The sequence below is a fragment of the Rana temporaria genome, chromosome 3, assembly GCF_905171775.1.
Source record: "Rana temporaria chromosome 3, aRanTem1.1, whole genome shotgun sequence".
In the NCBI taxonomy this organism is placed as follows: domain Eukaryota; kingdom Metazoa; phylum Chordata; class Amphibia; order Anura; family Ranidae; genus Rana; species Rana temporaria.
The window spans coordinates 392,244,393-392,251,872 of NC_053491.1; the positions used below are offsets into that span (position 1 = coordinate 392,244,393).

At 45.2% G+C, this 7,480-nt stretch overlaps 1 non-coding gene across 1 annotated transcript; it reads right to left on the reverse strand.

Annotated features, from left to right (window-relative positions):
• Nucleotides 1-6,337: 6,337 nt before the first annotated feature.
• TRNAG-UCC lies at nt 6,338-6,409 on the reverse strand. The gene has a single exon. It is a non-coding gene; the product is annotated as a tRNA-Gly (tRNA).
• Nucleotides 6,410-7,480: the final 1,071 nt, after the last annotated feature.

The following is a 7,480-nucleotide window of genomic DNA, read 5'->3' on the forward strand; positions in this document are numbered from 1 at the left end:
TATAAAACAATATCCCAAGCTTTGAACATCTCACGGAGCATTGTTCAATCCATCATCTGAAAATGGAAAGAGTATGGCACAATTGCAAACCTGCCAAGACATGGCTGTCCACCTAAACTGACAGGCCGGGCAAGAAGAACATTAATCAGAGAAGCCGCCAAGAGGTCCATGGTAACTCTAGAGGAGCTACAGAGATCCACGGCTCAGATGGGAGAATCTGTCCACAGGACAACTATTAATTGTGCACTCCACAAATCTGGCCTTTATGGAAGAGTGGCAGGAAGAAAGTCATTGTTGAAAGAAAACCATAAGAATTTCTGTTCGCAGTTTGCGAGTAGCCATGTGGGGGACACAGCAAACTTGTGGAAGAAGGTGCTCTGGTCAGATGAGACCCAAATTGAACTTTTTGGCCTAAAAGCAAAACACTATTTGTGACATAGAACTAACACTGCACATCACCCTGAATACACCATCCCCACCGTTAAACATGGTGGTGGCAGCATCATGTTGTGGGGATGTTTTTCTTCAGCAGAGACAGGGAAGCTGGTCAGAGTTGATGGGAAGATGGATGGAACCAAATACTAGGCAATCTTAGAAGAAAATCTCATAAAGTCTGCAAAAGACTTAAGACTGGGGTGGAGGTTCCAGCAGGACAACAACCCTAAACATACAGCCAGAGCTACAATGGAATGGTTTAGATTAGGGTTGTCCCGATACCACTTTTTTAAGACTGAGTACAAGTACCGATACTTTTTTCCAAGTACTCGCCGATACCGAATACAGATACTTTTTTTTCAATGTCATGTGGCAGTTTGACAGATGTGGACCGATAGGTGGCACTGATAGGCGGCACTTATGGGCACTGACTGGTGACTGGCGCTGATGCGCACTGATAGGTGGCTGGCACGGATTGCACTGATAGGTGGCACTGATAGCACTGATAGGTGGCACTTGTGGGCACTGATTGCACTGACAGGTGGCTGGCACTGAAATCTCTGGACCCCTTTACATTACACAGCACCCTGCATCACTGGACCCCTTTACATTACACAGCACCACACCTCTGGACCCCTTTACATTACACAGCACCCCGTACCTCTGGACCCCTTTACATTATACAGCGCCCTGCACCACTGGACCCCTTTTCATTACACAGCACCCTGCACCACTGGACTCCTTTACATTACACAGCACCCTGCAATTCTGGACCCCTTTATATTACACAGCATCCTGCACCACTGGACCCCTTTACATTACACAGCACCCTGCACCTCTGGACCCCTTTACATTACACAGCTCCCTGCACCCCTTTACATTACACAGCACCCTGCATCACTGGACCCCTTTACATTACACAGCCCCCCACAGCTCTAGACGCCTGTATGTTACACAGGCACCCCCCCAACAGTTCTGGACCCCCTGCATGTTACAGAGACCCCCCCTACAGTGCAGCCCCTTCCCCTCTACAATACAGAAACATCCCCCCCTCTACAATACAGACACATCCCCCCCTCTACAATACAGACACATACCCCCCCCCTTTACAATACAGACACCCCCCTCTACAATACAGAGACAACCCCCCCTCTACAATACAGAGACAACCCCCCCTCTCTACAATACCGACCGAAGTTTCCTACGCCATCGTATCGTAGGCGCATATTTACGCTGGCCGCAAGGGGCGCTCCCATTGATTTACGATTTGAATATGCAAATGAGTGAGATACGCCGATTCACGAACGTACTTGCGCCCGGCGCATTAATATACGCAGTTTACGTAAGACGTACGTCCGGCGTAAAGTTATTCCCCATCTATGAGGCGCAACTCATGCAAAGGTATGGACCAAGGAACAGCCGTCGTATTTTACGTAGTTTACGCAGTAGTACGTGAATAGGGCTGGGCGTAGGTTACGTTCACGTCATAGGCAGTGATTCGACGTATCTTAGGGAGTATTTTCGACGTGATTCTGAGCATGCGCACTGGGATGCGTCCACGGGATGGCGCATGCGCCGTTCGTTCGGCCCATCATTTGCATGGGGTCACGCTTCATTTAAATGGATCACGCCCACTTCCACCTACTTTGAATTAGGCTGGCTTACGCCTACGAATTTACGTTACGCCCGCGCAACGTTGGGAGCATTTGGTTTGTGAATTCCATGCTTGCCTCTCTGCGTTGCTTCAGCGTATCGTAAAAGAGATACGCTATGGCGGCATATATATGCGCCGATGTATGTGAATCTGGGCCCTTGGGTCTATGTTATCCTGCTTTGTCTTAAAAAGTTTAGTTTTTATTTCATTTCACATTTGGTGGGTGTATTCCTTTAACTTTTAAACACCAAATTGATGCAAACTTTCTTTTTCTCAGGAGACACCCCCATACAGACAACACAAAAGCTGAATGGCATTTTGCAATGTTACCAATACGGCTCAGTTTAATTACACCATTTGTTACAATAATTGGCCAGAGATTTTACTTTCTAGACATAACAATCGTTTGGGAAATTAAATCTCTCCAGAAGTCAAATACTGACGTTTTGCCAGATTTGTTCCGCATACGATTAATCTTATTGAGTGGGCTAAAGGCAAATTGGATTATTCAAATAAAAAAAAAATAAAAAAGAGCAAACATACATTAAGTTGTTATTTCTGCTACTTGTACAGTAGATTCTTGGAAATGAATTATAAATGTTTTTAGAAGGCGCATGTTTAAAGCACAAATTTCTTACATGTCTCTTGTTACAAGGACAAATGTACAGAAGAAATGAGCAATCATTTTATATCCAGAGAAGAGAAGGCTCGGGGTTGCTCTGTGCAATTCCATTGCACAGAGCAGGTAAGTATAAATGTTTTTTTTTTTTTTTTTTTTTTATGTGGTAGCTAAGATGTACATCCCATAGCTTGACTGCCACCATATTTACTTACTCCAACCTTAAACCCCCCTTAACCTTACCTATAATAACGAGACCACACTTGAGCTGGAGTAAAACTGGCCAACGGCAGCCTTCTTTATTCATAAATATTAAATATATATATAACATATTTTAACCGTAACAAAAACTCAGATATCAGATGCTCCCCCCGGTGGTCTTTGACGGCACTTCCCAACATAATCATTTTCACTTCTTCACTGCGGGCCTTTTACCGTACTAGACCTCCAGCCGAAATAGACAGCTCGGAGACAACCTGTTACCCACAGTGCCACCATTACCATCTTCAGCTAAGCCTCCTATCCCTGTTGATGCCTTGTGAGGAGAAACGCAGCGTCGGGCGGAGCAATAATACATGACGTCACCACGCCCCAGCTGATCGGCCTGAGCCGCTGCTGGATGTTTTTATCTGCTTTTTAAAACTGTTCTGACGAAAAAGTTTTTTCTGATGTCAGTAACCCGCTAAAGGGACCTTGATTGTTTAAATATACTGCACCATGAAGCTATTTTTATTTCCTATTTGATATCCCTGCACACCACGCTATCCTATTGGAAGTGAACACTGCCTGTAATAGGATCAGTTGCAGCTCTTGGAAGTTTGGAGGAAAATGGATATGCCATCAGATCGGTGACTAGCTGCCTTGGATTTCCGTGAGTGTCCCCTGGTTTGCTGAGCTCCTAAGATCTCCGTAATAGAGGTCCATCTGATCCGGTAAGCGGACCCTCTGTCGATTAAATGTGTTCTATCGGCATGGCTGGAATATTGGATGAAGATTTGTCTTCTTTTTGATTACAGTAAGCTACCATCAGCTGTTTGCGATTTGGACACTATTTAATTTATTTATTTTTGTTGGCACCATTTGTATTGTTTCAGTATTGGGTCAATATTTTTAATTTTTTTTCACTATGGCACTGTGTTTGCTTTCTTATTTTGGTTGCGCATTTGGTATCCTTTTTTGACATCTTCATCTTCTCATAGGATAGTTACCACCATCAAAGACCACCACCGCCAACCATCCGCTGCTATGACGTGTACTGCAACAACACCTGAAAGAAAGAAAAGTTAATGAAACCCAGGGAGAGCGGGCGGGAAACCTCTCCTCTAAATGATTCCCCTGCTGTGTTGCCCGAGTCACCCCTCCTGTCCCTTAAATAAACAAAACCCATCCTATCCACAACTTTTCCTCCAATCCCTTAATACACCCCACTTTCCAAACTAACTTCCTTAACCCTTGCTGTCCCTTATCACTCCTGTCATGCTGGCCCTCTGCTAGCTCCTTTCCAATCCACTTGCTCCAGCCCTCTCTTTTTTGCAATAAAGCCTGCAGAACATTTCACACACTGTGAGTGTGCCGGGGGTTGCAATGCTCAAGCTTTTGCAATATCTTCCCCCGACTTCAGGTCTGTACAACCTACAGGGTCGGGAGAGGTATTAGGGATCTGTGGCATGCTTTAGGTAGTCCCTCTTCTGCCTTGCCAGATGGGACATGTAGTCAGTGATCTAAGTCTGGACAGACAGACAAAAAACCTGCAACACAAAGGCATAATGAGCTAGTATGCATGTGTACTCTCTGTATATACTATATATACAGAGAGTACACACGTCACACCTCTATATCTGGGTATATACGGGTATATAATATATAGAGGTATATAGGACAGTGTATATATGGTGGATATAGTATATAGAGATATACAGGACAGTGGATATATAGTATATACAGAGAGTACACATGTCACACCTCTATATCTGGGTATATACAGTGGATATAGCAGGGCTTTTTTTCAGGGGGAAAATGGTGGAACTCAGTTCCACCACCTTTGGCTCAGACCCTCTTGTCCTATATATATCTCTATATACTATATCCCCTGTATATACCCAGATATAGAGGTGTGACGTGTGTACTCTCTGTATATACTATATATACCCAGATACAGAGGTGTGGCATGTGTACTCTCTGTATATAGTATGCTGGGTGGAGTATGGGTGTAATATTCTTGCTGGGGGGAGTATGGGTGTCATTTTCCTGCTGAGGGGGAGTATGGGTGTAATATTCCTGCTGGGGGGAATATGGGTGTAATATTCCTGCTGGGGGTGGGGGAGGGGGCAATCGATGTAATTTTCCTGCTGGGGGGAGTATGAGTGTAATATTCCTGCTGAGGGGTATCGGTTTTAATAGTCCTGCTGGGGGGAGTATGGGTGTAATTTTCCTGCTGGGGAGAGTATGGGTGTAATTTTCCTGATGGGGGAGAATGGGTGTAATTTTCCTGCTGTGGGGAGTATGGGTGTATTATTCCTGCTGGGGAGAATATGGGTGTAATGTTTCTGCTGGGGGGAGGATGGGTGTAATTTTCCTGCTGGGGGGAGTATGGGTGTATTATTCCTGCTGGGGAGAATATGGGTGTAATGTTTCTGCTGGGGGGAGGATGGGTGTAATTTTCCTGCTGGGGGGAGTATGGGTGTAATTTTCCTGCTGAGGGGAGAATGGGTGTAATTTTCCTGCTGGGGGAGTATGGATGTAATATTCCTCCAGGGGGGAGTTTGGGTGTTATATTCCTGCTGTGGGGAGTATGGGTGTATTATTCCTGCTGTGGAGAATATGGGTGTAATTTTCCTGCTGGGGAGAGTATGGGTGTAATTTTCCTGCTGGGGGGAGAATAGGTGTAATTTTCCTGCTGGGGGAGTATGGATGTAATATTCCTCCAGGGGGGAATTTGGGTGTTATATTCCTGCTGTGGGGAGTATGGGTGTATTATTCCTGCTGGGGAGAATATGGGTGTAATATTTCTGCTGGGGGGAGTATGGGTGTAATTTTCCTGCTGGGGAGAGTATGGGTGTAATTTTCCCTCTGGGGGGAGAATGGGTGTCATTTTCCTGCTGGGGGAGTATGGATGTAATATTCCTCCAGGGTGGAGTTTGGGTGTTATATTCCTGCTGTGGGGAGTATGGGTGTATTATTCCTGCTGGGGAGAATATGGGTGTAGTATTTCTGCTTGGGGGGAGGATGGGTGTGATTTTCCTGCTGGGGGGATTATGGGTGTAATATTCCTGCTGGGGGGACATCTGTGCAGGAATTGCTTGTCGTGCGATGGACACAGGGAGGTTCTGGTCACACCTCAGTGCTCTGGATTCATGAATGGCTGTAAAATGCGGGACACGCTTGCAATGCCTTTACTTTAAATACCACCCCAATCGAGGCATGATTTTGCCTGACAAATCGCAGGGAAACAGGCATCCCATAATTTTGTTGCATGATTTGTCAGGTGATTGGGGTGCCACTGAAAGTAATGGGATCCTCAAACATTCCACACATTCACTTCATTCTTTAATCCACTGCTAATATATACTCAGCATTGACCTTGTATAGCACTTTTCTCTCTTAGGACTCCAAGTATTGGAGATGGCATTGGCATTGGCCGAGAATCGAACCCAGGTCAGCTGCTTGGAAGTCAGCTATGCTCACCACTGCACCACCAATGCAAGGTAGCATGTCTTTGTAGTGTAGGAGGAAACCTACACTACCTAGCACAGGGAGAACATGCAAACGCCATGCAGATAGTGTCCTGGTCAGGATTTGAACCAAGGACCCCAGTGCTGCAAGGCTAATCCCTAAGCCTTTGTGCTGCCCATATGCGGCCCCTGTTCTCTAAGGGCTGCCCCCGCTGAGTGGGGTAAATCAGTTATGTTCACTCAAAGCGCCTCTAGAAGAAATCCAAACTTAACCTTAACTACAATCTATATATATGTAGCACTAACCCCCGAAGGAGCTGCTGGTTTAATTTGGGCCTGCACTCTACCAATAAACCCCACTAACTTGGCTCAATCCCCTTGGCACAGCTGTGATGCAATGCAATACAATACAATGTAAGACAATACAAAATACCTGTATTATAACCCCAGGATCCACTGACTGCACTTTGAGTGAAAGAAACAGTATGCCACAACAACTGGATACTTAACCAGAGATATATTTTACTGTGAAATATGCAAAGAAGTGATTACAGTAATTGTGCTGTCATCCCAACGTAAGACGACAGCACAATTGATTTAAACATATGCTATTTGAAAACAGTATACATAAACATTTTATACCTGGGAGCTCCCCCTACTTTATTAGCTATGCGTGAGATCTCACTTAAAGTACTTGGTCTTGGATCTTCTTTTCTTCGCTAGCTAAAGTGATTTGTAATCCACAGTTTTGAAGAGTCAAATTGAGGTGAAAATGCTCCTGGTGTAACTGCAACAACTATTTTAAAAATCGCTTGAAACGTCAAATTAGATAGGCCTCAAACATTCTCAGTGTCAGTTTGTCTGCTCCTCTGTTTAACTATAAATCCCAGTGAGGCCTGTATATGAGTCTAACTGCGTGTAAACTTAGCAAACTGTGGGTCATGACCCGCTCACCCACTGGATCGGAGCTCCGGGTAGTAACTTTTGTTCAGGGTCCTATGACTGCAACTTGTTTCTCCGTCAGCTCCGTTCAGCTCCGCTGGATGGATCCGGTTCTCCGATGCTCGGATGAGTGTCTCTCGGTCTCTGCAATCCGGCCAC